Below are 8,547 nucleotides of genomic sequence, written 5' to 3'. Positions count from 1 at the left end.
AGTCAATTTATTTTATTTTTGTAGAGATGCGATTTCAATATATTGCTCAGGCTGGTCTCAGACTCTTGGTCTCAAGTCATCCTCTTGCCTCGGCTTCCCAAAGTGCTGGGATTATAGACATGAGTCACTATGCCTGACTGAAAATGAATTTAGATAAGACCACGGCAGCAGATTTGACACTGTTTGTGAGTCTTTCAAAAAAAAAAAAAAAAAAAAAAGATCAAAAGAATAGCATGGCATTTACAAGTAGAGTCCTTTTTCCATTGTGTTACTTTATATTAAAACTTGAGTGATAGATTTGAGAGAAAACCTAGAAATTATGGGTCTAGCTCCTTTACTCCCAAAATAGCTGAGACCAAGAAAGGGATAGAAACTTGTCTAAGATCCTATAGCTAGTTAGTGGCAGAACCAGGACTATCCTGCTATTTTCCAGTTCAGTATACTTTTTACTGTACTATGCTGCTTTTCTGTATTTTTCTACTCTAAGCATTTTAACAATAGTAAAATCATTTTAATTAAATCAAAAGTTACTTTCTTTTAAGAATCATTAATATATTTCCATCCTACTTGGGTGTACCCCATCTGTAACAACTGAGGGGATTAGCTAGTAACATGCTTGGTTCTTAAGACAGTCCTGCTACTTTTCAAAAGGAATGATTTGAGAAATGGTTTTTACATGCTTAGTAGAGTATGCAACTCTGGTATGTGAGAGAAACCTCTTTTGTACTGTATGAGAGCTCCTTTGTTGCTTTATACTGTAGACCTTTTTAATGGAAAGAAGGGGGGAAGGAGGCTATTATGCTATTTTGCATTTACAATTCAGAATTACGCCCTTGGTGGTGCTGAAAGAAATTTCATGATGGGATATTAGGAAGTATTAGGCCTATCCAGGCAATTATTTTATCAGTCTATTTCAAGGCTTTCCGTGTTAAAAGAAAAGTGATCAAATAAAAAATGAAATAGCATATAATGAGTTTGATGGAATCTTGTAAGTACTTTTGGTTGCTAGAGCAATGTCTTCCTTTGTCTTTGCTTAATATGACTTCCCTCTCTGTAGCTTGACTTCGTGAAAGTAGACATTCATTTTTAAAAAGAAAAAATTTCAGGCTTATGGCAAAATAATAAGCCCACTCACTACAACTTATTTCTCTTAAGTAAAATTCAGATTAAGAAGAAACATTGTGTTCCCTTGAAGGCATAGCCCAAGGCAAAATAGTTAAGTGGTCAACCTTTGGCTTTTGAGGCCTTTGTCATCTTTGGTTCTCAGTCCCACCTCTGAGTCCTTCAGCTGCCTTTTGTATGTCCTTTATGATATCCTACCAAGCCCCACCATAATAACAAACCTAATACCACCCTCCTCATCTCAATCATAATTTAGTCATCCTGGGCTATTCTTTCAGGTATTGCTTTTAATTTTTTTCTTTGTTTCTAATTCTGTGCATACATAGTAGGTATATATCTTTATGGGGTATATGAGATATTTGATACAGGCATGCAATGAGTAATAATCACATCAGGGTACATGGGGTATCGATCGCCTCAAGAATTTATTCTTTGTGATATAAATAATCCAATTTTTAAAAAAATTTATTTTACAATTTACAATTAAATTATTTTAGACTATAGCCACCCTGTTGTTCTAGCAAATATTGTCTTATTTTTTCTAACTATTATTTTGCCCCACTTCACCTTTATGCCACCCCATCCTCACTTCACCTTTATGCCACTCCACTACTCTTCCCAGCCTCTGGTAACCATCCTTCTACTCTATCTTCATGAGTTCAATTGCTTTAATTTTTAATTCCTGCGGATAAGTGAGAGCATATGATGTTTGTCTTTCTGTGCCTGGCTTACTTCACTTTACACAATGAACTCCAGTTCCATCCATGTTGCTTCAAATGACAGAATCTCATTCCTTTTCATGGCTGAATAGTACTCCATTGTGTATATGTACCACATTTTCTTTTTTTTTTTTTTTTCTATTTCATCTTTCTCTTTATTCTGACAACATTATGACATTAAATAAAGTCCAAGAGGTATTGGGTTAGTCCTTGTTTGGTCTCTGGTGATTTAGATAAGGCAGAACAGAGCCCCCAGGAATGTATTATCTCAAAAAGCTAGTAGCAGCTGCTGTGCAAAGTTCTAAGGCCCAAGTCAAATCCTGGGCACCTCCACAGATGCGTGGTAGGGCATGGGCTCCAGCTCTTGTATAAGAAAGAACAGAAATGAGAACAGCTTTATTTTGTAGTGCCAACGTCTCACTATGCTCACACCTGTAATCCCAGCTGTGAGAAGAGGATCTGGCACTAGAAGGGTCTAGTGGAAGAAAGTGGGAAAGGTGAAGGCTAGAAATCTTTTCCTTTCTGCTACAACCTAAGGACAGAGGCACGTGACTCCAGCAAGAGGTCAAAGAAGGTAGCAGCTACTTGGATCTTGTGTGAGAGACGCCAGACCACTCCAGGGCAGATCAACCGGCTTTGTCAGGGAGTGGAATGCTGGCCATAAGAATGGAGACCAACTGTTCCAATTTCTGTGCAGCTTGTTTGCCAGCTGCTAATACTTCTTCATGGTTGGCCTTCTCCAGGCTTTCATAATCCATGATGACCTTGTTGGTGATGAGTGAGAAGCCAAAGACTTGAAGTCCACAGTGCCGTGCAACGATAACTTCTGGTACTGTACTCATGCCAACAGCATCTGCTCCCAGCTTCTGCAGCAGACGAGATTCTGCCACAGTCTCAAAGCTGGGGCCTGCCAGCATCACATGGGTGCCTTCCTGTAGCTCACGTTGCTCCCCCATTTGTTTCCACATACTGAGAGCCCTCTGCCTCATAGTCCGGTCGTAGGCATCAGACATGGCAGGGAAACGAACTCCAAACCTTTCATCATTGGGCCCTCTGAGAGGGTTCTGACCACTGAAACCAGGTAGGTTGATATGGTCACGGATCAGCATGATATCTCCAACCTCAAACTCGGGGTTCAGCCCTCCTGCTGCATTGGTGACCACCAGGGTGTCCACACCCAGAAGGTGGAAAACCCTCACTGGGAAAGTCACCTTCCAGAGCGAGTACCCTTCATACATATGGAACCTGCCCTGCATTATCACACAGGCTCTGCCATTCAGGAACCCAAACACCAGTCGGCCAACATGACCTGGCACTGTACTTTGGGGAAAGTTGGGGATTTCACTGTAGTCAAAGATCTGGGCCTGAGTTAATTTATCAGTCAGACCTCCTAATCCAGAACCACAGATTATTGCAACTTGAGGTCGGTGCTTAGTGTGAGACAGAAGCCATTCTGCAGTGTTCTTATAATCTTCATATGTGTATCCGTTCTCCATGGTCTCGCAGCAGCCCTCTCGATCTATGTACCACATTTTCTTTATCCATTCATCCGTTGATGGACACTTAGGTTGCTCCCAAATCCTGGCTATTTTAAATAGTGTTGCAATAAACATGGAAGTGCAGATATCTCTTCAATATACTGATTTCCTTACTTTTGAGTACATAACCAACAGTGAGATCTCTGGATCATATATGGTAGCTCCAAAAGGGAGATATAGGCCAAAAGAAAGGGCCTACAGGCTCAGTGCAAGTCCAAAACCCAGCAGGGATGTCACTAAACCTTAAATCTCCAAAATAATCTCCTTTGACTCCATGTCCCACATCCAGGGCATGCAGGTGGAAGTGGTGGGCTCCTAAAACTTTGGACAGCTTTCCCCTGTTACTTTGCAAGTTATAGCTCCCTCAGCTGCTTTCACTGGCTGGCATTGATTGCCTGCAGCTTTTCCAGGCACATAGTGCAGGCTGTCAATTGAGCTACCATTCTGGGGTCCAAAGGACAGTGGCTCTCTTCTCACAGCTCCACTAAGCAGTGCCTCAGTGGGGACTCTGTGTGGGGGCTTCAACTCCACATTTTTCCTCCATGTTGCCCAAGTAGAGGTTCTTCATGATGGCTCTACCCATGCAGCAGGCTTCTTCCTTGACATCCAGGAGTTTCCATACATGCTCTAAAATCAAGACAGAGGCTCCCAAGCCTCAATGGTTGTACTCTGCACCTGCAGGCTTAGCACCACGTGAAAATTGCCAAGGCTTTTGGTTTGCTCCCTCCGGAGCAGTGGCCCAAGCTGTTTCTGAGGCCTTTTAAGCCATGGCTGAAGCTGGAGGAGCTGGGATTCAGGAAGCAGTGTCTCAATGCTGTTCCGGGCAGTGGAGCCCTGGGCCTGGCCCACTAAATCATTCTTCTCTTCTAGGCCTCAGGGCCTGTAATGAGAGGGGCTGTCCCAGAGGTCTCTGAAATGCCTTTGAGGCCTCCCCATTGTCTTGGTTATTAACATTTGGCTTCTCTTCACTTATGCAAATTTCTGAAGCAGGCTTGAATTGTTCCCCAGAAAAAGGGATTTTCTTTTCTTTCTTTCTTTTTTTTTATTATACTTTAAGTTCTAGTGTACATGTGCACAACGTGCAGGTTTGTTACATATGTATACATGTGCCATGTTGGTGTGCTGCACCCATTAACTCGTCATTTACATTAGGTATATCTCCTAATGCTATCCCTCCCCCTCCCCCCTCCCCACAATAGGACCCAGTGTGTGATGATCCTCTTCCTGTGTCCAAGTGATCTCATTGTTCAATTCCCACCTATGAGTGAGAACATGCGGTATTTGGTTTTCTGTTCTTGTGATAGTTTGCTGAGAATGATGGTTTCCAGCTGCATCCATGTCCCTACAAAGGACACAAACTCATCCTTTTTTATGGCTGCATAGTATTCCATGGTGTATATGTGCCACGTTTTCTTAATCCAGTCTGTCACTGATGGACATTTGGGTTGATTCTAAGTCTTTGCTATTGTGAATAGTGCCGCAATAAACATACATGTGCATGTGTCTTTATAGCAGCATGACTTATAATCCTTTGGGTATATACCCAGTAATGGGATGGCTGGGTCAAATGATGGGATTTTCTTTTCTACCACATGGCCAAGCTGCAAATTTTCCAGACTTCACACTCTGCTTCCCTTTTAAATATAAGTTCCAGTTTCAGATCATTTCTTTGCTCACACATGTGAGAATAGGTGGTTAGAAGCAGTCAGGCCACATCTTGAATGCCTTGCTGCTTAGAAATTTCTTCTGCCAGATACCCTAAATCATGTCTCTCAAGTTCAAAGTTCCATAGATTTTTAGAGCAGGGGCACAATCTAACCAAGCTCTTTGTTAATGGACAACAAAAGTGACCTTTGCTGCAGTTCCCAATAAGTTCCTCATCTCTGTCTGAGACTTCCTCAGCCTGACATTGACTGTCCATATCCCTACCAGCATTTTGGTTACAACCATTCAACAAGTCTCTAGGAAGTTTCAAATTTTCCCTCATCTTTCTATCTTCTTCTGAGCCCTCGAAACTGTTCCAACCTCTGCCCATTACCCAGTTCCAAAGCTGCTTCCACATTTTCAGGTATCTTTATATCAAAACCCACTTCTGGTACCAATTTTTCACTGGTACCAGAAGTACCCCAATAGTCCACTCTTGCATTACTATAAAGAAATACCTAAGATTGGGTAATTTACAAATAAAATAGATTTAATTTGCCCACAGTTCCACAGGCTGTACAGGAAGCATGATGCTGGACATTTCATTGGCTTCTGGAGAGGTGTGAGGAAACTTACAATCATGGCAGAAGGCAAAGGGGGAGCAAGCATCTCATATGGCTGGAGCAGAAAGAGAGAGAGGAGGGAGGTTGTACACACTTTTAAACAACCAGATCTTGTGAGAACTCTATCATGAGAGCTGTACTAGGGGAATGGTGCTAAACCATTCATGAGAACTCTGCTCCCATGATCTAGTCACCTCCCACCAGGCCCCACCTCCAACATTGGGAATTATAATTCTACATGAGATTTGGGCAGGGACAAAGACCCAAACCATATCATGTGTCTTGGGGATAATCTTCTGTAGAATATTACAGGGGTTCTTTGTATTTCCTGAATTTGACTGTTGGACTCTCTAGTGAGGTAGGGAAAGTTTTCATGGGTGATATCCTGATAAATATGCTTTCTAAGTTGTTTGCTTTCTCCACATCCCTTCAGGTATGCCAATGGCCTCTTTACATAATATATTTGGCCTCTTTACATAATCCTGTATTTCTTGGAGGTTTTGGTCATTCCTTTTCATTTTTTAAAAGACATTTTGTCTGACTGTCTTATTTCAGGGAGCCCAGCCTCAAGTTCTGAGATTATTTCCTCAGCTTGGTCTATTCTGCTGTTAATACTTGTGATTGCACTGTGAAATTCTTGTAGTGTGTTTTCCAGCTCTATCAGATCAGTTAAATTATTTTTTTATACTGGCTATTTGGTCTGTCAGCTCCTGTATCATTTTATTGTGGTTCTTATATTGGATTTTTCCATTCTCCTGAATCCTGATGATCTTTATTCCTATCCATATTTTGAATTCTATTTCTGTCATTTCAGCTCCCTCAGCCTAGTTAAGAACCCTCATGGGAGAACTAGTGAAATCATTTGAAGGACATAATACACTCTGGCCATTTGAGTTGCCAGAGTTCTTGCATTGGTTCTTTCTGATCTCTGCATGTTGGTGTTTCTTTATATGTGGGGCTGCCTCTGATAGAAGAGTTCAGGCAGGTGCATGGTGGTTGTGTTGGAGTCACAGGTCATACAGCCTTGCCCAGTGAAGAGAAGAAAGGACTGGGACCTGCATGGAGAACTTTTCAGCCGCTTTTCTGATCAATGGGTGCTCAGTGATGGGTATCTAAACCAGCCCCTGGTCCCATGGAACTTCCAGAGGCTGAAGTCAGTAAGGATGTGTGCTATGAGACAGTAAGGATGGCAAACTGCTCTTCCCTTTGGGAGCTCTGTCTCAGGGAGTCACAGAGTTGCTACCAGTTTGATATCCTTCGCAGGGTGTGGGTGAGTATCTAGGGCAGGAATAGACCCTCTCAATGATGAGATACAGGATTGGGTACCTACATAACAAATGGTCTGGACACTTTTCTGCAGGGCTGCTGTAGTACACTGGGGGTCTGCTTCATTTCCTAATCTCCTCAGATTTTCCAACTCCTGAAGGTGTCAACAGAAGATGGTAAAACAGTAAAGATAGTGGCCTGCCCCTTCCTCTGGGAGTTCCATCCAGGGAGGTGTAATGCTGCTACCAGTGGCTGGCTGGAATTCCAAACCAGTGCATCTTATCTTGCAAGGTGCTGTGGAAGCAGAGCCTGCATTCTATCAATGCTCAGTCTCCTGAATTAAGCCCCTTTCTTAGGAGTATGTAAGGGGGTCTATCCTCTCGCTTAGCCACAGTTGGAGCTGCTTTAGTTGGATACCCTAGATACCCAGGGCTCTGTGTGTGTCTGAGCAGCTGCTCTGCCCAAACTACATGTAATTATGCATGTCAGACTGAAGATGCTGTTGGAGTGGGTTCATGAAAGGATCTCCTGACCCATGGTTGTGAAGATCCATAGAGAAAGCATGGGTCCCAGGGTTATTCATTCACTCACCACCTCCCTGGGCAAGGTATACTCCCCTGGCTCTGTGTTGCTTCCAGGTGGGTGGTTGTCCTGCCTTGTTTTTCTCTGTTCTGTGTGGGTTGTTTTCTTGATGAATCTCAATGTGTGTACCTAGATGTTTCAGTTGAAGATGCTGTATTTACTCACCCCTTCTATTTCTCTCCATGAGAGTGGTATACACTTGCTACTTCCAGCCTCCCCAGTTTTGTTCTTTTTGCTTAGAATAGCTTTGACTCTTCTAGGTTTACTGTGGTTCCATATAAATTTTAGGATTTTTTTTTTTTTTTTACTTCTGTGAAGAATGTCACTGGTACTTTGATAAGGATTACATTGAACCTCTGGATTGCTTTGAGTAGTATGGACATTTTAACAATATTTTTTCTTCCAATCCAAGAACATGACATATCTCCATTTTTTGTGTTTCCTTCAATTTCTTGCATCAATATTTGATAGTTTCCATTGTAAATATCTTTCACTTGTTTGGTTAATTTCAAGGTATTTTATTTCATGTATAGCTATTGTAAATGAGATTACTTTTTAATTTCTTTTTCAGATTGTTCACTATTGGCATATATAAATGCTACTAATTTATATGTGTTGATTTTGTATCCTGTGATATTACTGAATTCACTTATCAGTTCTCATAGTTTTTTCATGGAGGTTTTAGGTTTTTCCAAATATAGGATCATATAGTGTCCAAATAAGGATATTTTGACTTTTTCCTTTCCATTTTGGATGCTGATATGGTTTGGCGGTGTCCCCCCCCCACTCCACAAAATCTCATCTTGAATGGTAACTCCCACAATTCTCACATGTCATGAGAGGAACCCAGTGGGAGGTGATTGAATTACGGAGGTAGGTCTTTCCTGCACTGTTCTTGTGATAGTGAATAAGTCTCATGAGATCTGAGGGTTTTAAAAAGAGGAGTTCCCTTCTTTTACACTGTTGGTGGGAGTGTAAATGAGTTCAACCATTGTGGAAGACAGTGTGGTGATTCCTCAAGGATCTAGAACAAGAAATACCATTTGACCCAGC

At 41.9% G+C, this 8,547-nt stretch overlaps 1 pseudogene; it reads right to left on the bottom strand.

Annotated features, from left to right (window-relative positions):
- Positions 1-1,958: 1,958 nt before the first annotated feature.
- On the bottom strand, positions 1,959-3,365 carry LOC710245 (purine nucleoside phosphorylase-like; annotated as a pseudogene).
- Positions 3,366-8,547: the final 5,182 nt, after the last annotated feature.

This window comes from Macaca mulatta, chromosome X, assembly GCF_049350105.2.
Source record: "Macaca mulatta isolate MMU2019108-1 chromosome X, T2T-MMU8v2.0, whole genome shotgun sequence".
Classification (NCBI taxonomy): domain Eukaryota; kingdom Metazoa; phylum Chordata; class Mammalia; order Primates; family Cercopithecidae; genus Macaca; species Macaca mulatta.
Note: the sequence above shows the minus strand (reverse complement) of the source record. Positions and strands in the feature narration are given on the sequence as shown.